General features: G+C 31.6%; 1 pseudogene; it reads left to right on the top strand.

Moving 5' to 3' along the window:
* The first annotated feature begins 649 nt into the window (after positions 1 to 649).
* LOC124956168 lies at positions 650 to 1,154 on the top strand (annotated as a pseudogene).
* The last annotated feature ends 6,138 nt before the right edge of the window (positions 1,155 to 7,292 follow it).

Genomic DNA, 7,292 nt, shown 5'->3' with positions numbered 1-7,292 from the left:
ACGTAATAAAGGTAAGGGCATTATGAGAACTAAATTCGGATCATGTGCTACTTATATTATGCATCTTTGCAGTAAATCATAATTAACTAATGCAAGTACATTACCAACTGGAAAAACGAACTGGAAAGAATTTAACAAAGAATTAGATAAACAAATTGCAATATAGAACTTAATATAACAGAAGACATAAAAGAAGCAAAGGAAAAACTCACGAAAATAATTCAAACAGCAGTCGGCGGTTGGTTGTCAACACCGCCGATGACCAACGTAGCGTATAAATTCAACGAAACTCTAATGAATATAATAAAAGAGAAACGTAAAGCGGAAAAGGTATGAAGAAAAATATTTATTCAAAACAAGAAAACTTACACAAGATTTAATGTTTATGAAAACTTATTTTAGCTTTTTACCGGCCACAATTCAAAAATTAGAAATAATATGTCATCCAATTCAACAAAAATATATTAGGGTGTCCCATAAGTTTTTTCCGCGCCACGCTATGTATGACGTCGAGCCAGCTATGTTAGTAAATATGTAGGTTTATCTGTTGTCCGTTTATGGCATCAATTTCATTCGTTTCACAGCTCTTTCAAAATTTGTTTCGTCGGTGACAAAGTCTTTTTCGAAATCTTTTTCTACGTCGTTCAATATGGATAGCCAAAAGAAGCATTTGCGGCATGTTATGCTTCATTGCTTTAAAAAAGGTAGTAATGCAAAGGATACTGCAGACGAGATTTGCACTGTTTGTGGGAGTGGTACTATAACTATTAGAACCTTCCGCAATTGATTTAAGAAATTTAGAGCTGGCAATTTTGATTTGATAGATGAAGATCGCAGCGGCTGCCCAGCAACGACGGATACGGACTTCATCAAGAGTATGCTCGCTGAAAATCCGTGATATAGTCTGCGCGAGATAGTGGATGCCACTAACGTTCCCAAGACAACGGTACATAATCATTTAATCAAAATAGGATATGTGAATCGGTATGAAGTTTGAGTTCCACGCCAATTGACGGAGATCGATCTTATGAACTGCATCTCTACGTGCGATTTGCTTCTTCAGCAACATGAAAAAAAATCCTTTTTTAAAGAGGCTTGTCACTGGAGACGAGACTTGGATTATATATCAAATTGGGCATCGAAAACGCACTTAGTCTAAGAAAAATCGACCTTCAACTGTTGCAAAGCCTGGATTTCATCCGAAAAAAGTTCTTTTGTGCATTTGGTGGGACTGGAAAGTGTACTACGAGCTCCTTTCACAAGGTGAAACGATCAATTCTGCAAAATATTATAATCAACTCGATTAATTGAAAGCCACTATAACTGAAAAACGGCCAAAATTGGTGAACCGACGAGGTGTTGTTTTTCATCACGACAACGCAAGACCGCATGTTGCGTTGGCCGTAAGAGAAAAACTCTTACAGTTTGATTGGGATGTTCTATCTCATCCTCCGTACTCCTTAAACCTTGCCCCATCCGATTTATTTTATTACTTGTTTCTCTCGTTAAAAAATTCTCTCCATGATAAATGTCACAAATCCGAAAGCAAAATAAAAATGCACCTCGATGAATATTTTGCAAGTAAGTCTCAACTTTGGAAAGAGGGCATAATGAAGCTTCCTGAAAGATGGAAGAAGGTAATAGAGCAGAACGGTTCATATATAACACAGTAAATCAATCTTAAACAACAAATATCGTCTATTGATTTCGCATAAAAAAAAGGAAAAAACTTATGGGTCATCCTAATATTTAAATTAGATTAATCGTCTGAGCAATATATCTAGTAATTGCGGAGAAAAAATCAAAAAGAAAGTGGTATTATAACAAAAAAATACAGAATTATCTATATTAATAAAAGTCTCAAAAATTGTGACTAATGAATATATTGAAGGGCCGATAGAAGTATTAAAATGTTGCTGGAATAAATTTAAGTATGCATCTTGTAATGTAGAATGGTCATTATCCGCATACATGTTAATTTTTACAAATAAAACTCCTCAATTAACCCTTTGCACTTGGCTGTCCCCTCTCGTGGGACATCGTAATTCTAGCACTCGGATGTCCCCTCTCATGGGACATTAAATTTGATTAGTAATTACGGCTAATTGAGTTATTTCAGCGCAACTTTTTGAAACATGCATGCATCCCTGAAGTTTTCTCTTCAAATAGCACAAGAAATTAAATCAAAATATAGTAAAATTACTAAGATATACGAAAAGAAATGTCAGCGAGTTTTGTCGTACGAGAACGCGAGAAGATTGCTCACGACGATCCGACCACTTTAAAGGCGTTACTTGAAAAGAGCGATATGGCAAGATTTAGAAGGAAGATCTGTAAGCAAACATAGCATGCACTGTATAGTAAGATTTATACTCATTGACCAGTTGAGAGGTGATTTTCGTGAATCGAGAACGCGTCCATCCACATCTTCTGCGGACAATAGATTAGACAATAAACTACATATTCCTGATTTGGGATAAAGAAAACGAGATTGTATTGTTTGTTCTGATAGGAAAACACCTGGTGGCAGGCGTCAAACAACAATAATATTGTCAAACGTGAACTAATCAGCCTGCAATGCATTTTGGAGAGTGTTTTAGAGTTTATCACTTTATACAAAATTATAAAAAATAAAACATTGATTTTTTCGATTTCAACCAGTTCATATAAGTCCAATATCATTATAATATGTTAGTTAGTTCCACAATTATACTAAATAATACGAGGGTCTATAAATGCACGTTTCTGCCACAAAATAGCGTCGAGTAGCTGGTAGCCAACGTCCAAAATGGTTCCGAGTGCAAAGGGTTAACACCTTCGAATATGGAACAGATGCTTATAATATATTATAATTCGAAATATAATATATCACAATAATTGCAAAATACATTGTTAATACCTAAATACCAAATATTTCGTGTATATTTGTATATATCTTCGTATATAAATATCATTTGTTACCTACATATTTATCATGCATAAACATCCAGTCTACCATTAATAAAGAAGATATTAGTCATCAATCATCAGATCAATGGAGTTGGATCAAGTAAAAAATAATATACCAAAGATCTGGAATTATACCGAGATTTATGACATTAAATTAATAATAACCAGATAGCAAACAAAAATGAAAGGCTATAAAAGATAAGTAAACTTGTGGATACACTAAATCATAATTTTTGTAAAAATTACGATCTCGATGAAGTAGATGATGTATGTATCGATGAATCATTAGTAACATTTCGAGAACGCATAATTCTTAAACATTTTTTAACCCTTAACGCTTCAAGTATACCTTTCAAGCACCACCGATCTACGCCAAATGTATTTTTGAATCGTTATTGGTAATTGTTTACAAATAAAAAATAATATTCCTCAATCAGTTATAAGCGATCAGTAAAGACAGACAGATCTAAATTTTGTATTTTATTATAATTTTCAATTATGTCGAGAAGAAAAATTAATTATTTTTGAGAGGAAAATATAGATAGTGACGATGACAATTTTTCACATTTATAATGATGTAGCTGTTGATTTGGAAAGCAGTTATAGTGACAGCAGTGATAGTGATATTCTTGTTTCTGGAAGAAGAAAAAAATAAGAAAACTCATCGAGTGACGAAATGATGACGAGATGATGGAGAATTACAGGAAGAAAATCTAACCAAGAGTATTTGTAACGTAAGATCTTCTGGTTGGCAGGAAATTTTTAACGAAGATATCATTCCACAACGATTTGAATTTTCGACTGGTACAAAACCCCCTGGTCCGCAGGTACACAATTTATGTGAACCTATTCAGTACTTTCAATTATTTTTTACTAATTTGTTCGTAGCGCAATGTTTTCTATTAAAAACATTACGCTACAAACAAATTTATATGCAAAGCAGATTCTTAGGGATAGAATATTATCAAAATGCTCTATGTGGAATGACTGACGTGAGGTTTAATTTGAAGAGATGAAAGCATTTCTTGGTGTCGTACTGAACATGGGTACAGTTTATGTGAACCACATTTAAAATTATTGGTCAAAGGAATTTGAAACACGAATACCGTTCTTTAGCAAAATATTTAGCCGGAAGCGTTTTTTCCTAATTTTTTGGATGTTACACTTGAATGAGAATGCTTCAAAAGCTTAAAACATCAAAACGAGAGTTCAAGAAGTAAACAATTTCATCAAATACTTGGACGAAAAATTCCGAAAGTATTTTGTACCCGGAAAAGAAATGTCTATAGACGAAGCTGTTGTGAAATTTAAGGGGAAGATTAGTTTTATAATCTATAATCCACAGGAGCCTACTAAATGGGGAATACGGATATTTGTCCTGGCTGACGCAAAATTCGCATACGTTTATGGCATTTTACTATACTATGACAAACTCACATCGCGAGATCTTATGAAACTAGATCTGCCAGTATCATCACGAATAGTTTTACATCTGTGTAACAAATTGTTACATTCCATTCCTGGCTGTGCAAGATATCACGTTTACGTTAGATAAATACTATATAAGTTTAGTCCTGACAGAGGAATTGTTACAAATGAAGTGCCACATAACGGGTACAATATAAAAAAATCGCGAACATATATCACAAGAAATTACTAATCCGAAATTTATCAATTCAAATACAATTGCAATATGCCATTCTAATTACTTACTCCTTGCTTGGAAAGACAAGCGAATTGTTACTATGTTGAGCACGTATATTTGGGTCAAGAGTCATAACTAGATTTTCATGAAATTGTACTATTGAAAAAGTTACAAAGTCAAATGTGATTGCTAATTATACGAGTAATATGGATGGTGTAGATAAAGCTAATCAATATGCATCAACATATTGTTTCTTAAGAAAATCGTTGAAATAGTGGCAGAAATTGATCTTTTGGGAACTAGAAACAAGCGATAATAAATGCTTATATACTTTACAAGCTTTCTCAGGAAAGGAAAGCTCTTTATCAGACTATAAATTTGTCAAATTATTAGTAAGTCAGCTCGTAAGTAACTTTCGGAATAACAATGTGTATGGCAAGCCTTTCGGAACAGATAAGGAACAACGTTTAGATGGGAAACTCCATATAATAAATCAGTTGCCAAAAAGGAAAAGTGTCTTGTTTGTTCACCAAAAGGAAATAATGCGGTAAAAAAACAAACAGTTTTCTACCGTGAACGCAAACCCGATTTGCATCCCAATGAATGTTTTAAAAAACTCCACACATTACTCAATTTTAATTAATATAAATATTGTAATCAAAATTATATTACTTCTGAGATGAATAAAGATTGGTTTGAATGACTTTAATATTATTATTTACACGCTATTGTAGCATTTAAAATTTGACACTTAAAAACTTGCAAGTCGAAGTATGATGAGAATAAGTTGGAGTTGCCGGTCGATATTCACAATTAAAAGTCGGAACGTTAAGGGTTAAAACGGAAGCGCCATAAATACGATATTAAACTATTTAAATTATTTTATGGCCCAGGATATACATACCAATATCAAATATATTCTGAAAAAAAAATCAAATGCACCATGTTGAACAAGTCTTGTAATAAACATGTGTAAGGATATACCTCATAAAGGCCACACAATTTACGTAGACGATTGGTATATCAATATCAATTCAGCCGAAGAATGAATTGTTTGTAACTCATTTGGTAGGAATTATAAAGAAAAACTAAAAAGAATACCCCTAGAAGTTGAACTAAAAAACTTAAAACGAGACAAGTTGATTGGAATGCAAAATATGAAGGGGATTATGAATCTTAAATGGAAAGACAGACGTGACATATTAATGATTTCGACAAAACATTTGGCGGAAACGGGAACTGTATGCAAAAATAATTATACACGTGAAAAACTGAAGATATTTTTGATTATAATATAGGAAAATGTAATGTAGATTTGTCCGATCAGGATATTCTATACTACACAAAAAACCCTCATATGATACATAGAATTAGCTACTGAATTGTTATTAAATACATCTGTTACATATACGCAATTCAAATCAATTACATAAACTGCCGACGAAAAAAGAAATAAAGATCTCTGACTTTTGAAGTTAGTTAATTAATTGCATGACTCATACTAATAAAACAAGAAGATACTATCCTAAGCTAATGAAACTAGACTATGCTCAATAAAAAAACAATTACAACTGTATCATTCACGAGTAAATCCAAAAAATTAATTATTAATGGCTATGTTCGTCAACAATTGATAGAAAAAATTTCAAACAGTAACTCATGTCAAGTCGAATCTTTCATCCTCGACATAATATATACTGTAGGGACTTAAATTTGATCACTCACTGCTTAAGAAAATCCGCAATAGCTTCAAAACATTCGTCCAGTTGTAGCTCGAAATTTATGTAAGCTGTTCCGCAATAGGTCCATAATTAAATAAATCAACGTAGATGGAAAATTAATTAGATTGAATTTGTAATACATTGACTTAATGACAATGTAAGTCTGAAAAAGGATTAAACACAATTTTTATTAAATTTATAGAAATAAAAAAGATCGTAGAATTATGTTAGCTATTAAATTAAAACATTTATTTACCAATATTCTTCTATGGAAGTGTACTAGATCCTTAATCATCTTCCATGATGCACTGCCTCAAATACGCAATAATTATTTAATAAGTAAGAGGCAAAGAATGAATTTAATTCGCGAATATCTATTACTTTTTTTATATATACAGTATATCTGATTGTAGAAAAAAAGAAAAATAAAATTCTATACGAACAAATATTGACTCTATGACTGCTTTGCATCCAAATTATTCATACAGACATTTTCCTAAAAGTTTTTTAACATCATAAAATACAAACAAATTTAAATTAACCGAAAAACATTAACAACAAACCTACTTCACAATTCCTTTTTTATTTTATCGAAACAAAGATTGATTCATCTATGGCTGCACGAACAACTGCAATCATAATCTGAAAAAAAACAATAACAATATCATTGTACAATACAAAAAAATTGTTAAAAGTATAAAATTAAAAAATAAAAGATTACTCAAATTCTTACTAATAAAAAGTAACAATGAAATAAACAAAAACATTGTAACGGTAACAAAAAGAATTAAAAAATAATATCACCTACGAAACACAATATTATCTAAAAAATAATAATGTTCACGATGGTAAGTATTTTATAATAAAAATACATAGCATAATTATTAACAATTATAATAATTATTAATTACTCTAAAATAAAATATAGTTAAATTTTCACTGGAATAATTAACACGCAAATATTTACGCAACAGAAG

The sequence above is a fragment of the Vespa velutina genome, chromosome 20, assembly GCF_912470025.1.
Source record: "Vespa velutina chromosome 20, iVesVel2.1, whole genome shotgun sequence".
Classification (NCBI taxonomy): domain Eukaryota; kingdom Metazoa; phylum Arthropoda; class Insecta; order Hymenoptera; family Vespidae; genus Vespa; species Vespa velutina.
This window is presented reverse-complemented; position numbering and strand designations above follow the sequence as displayed.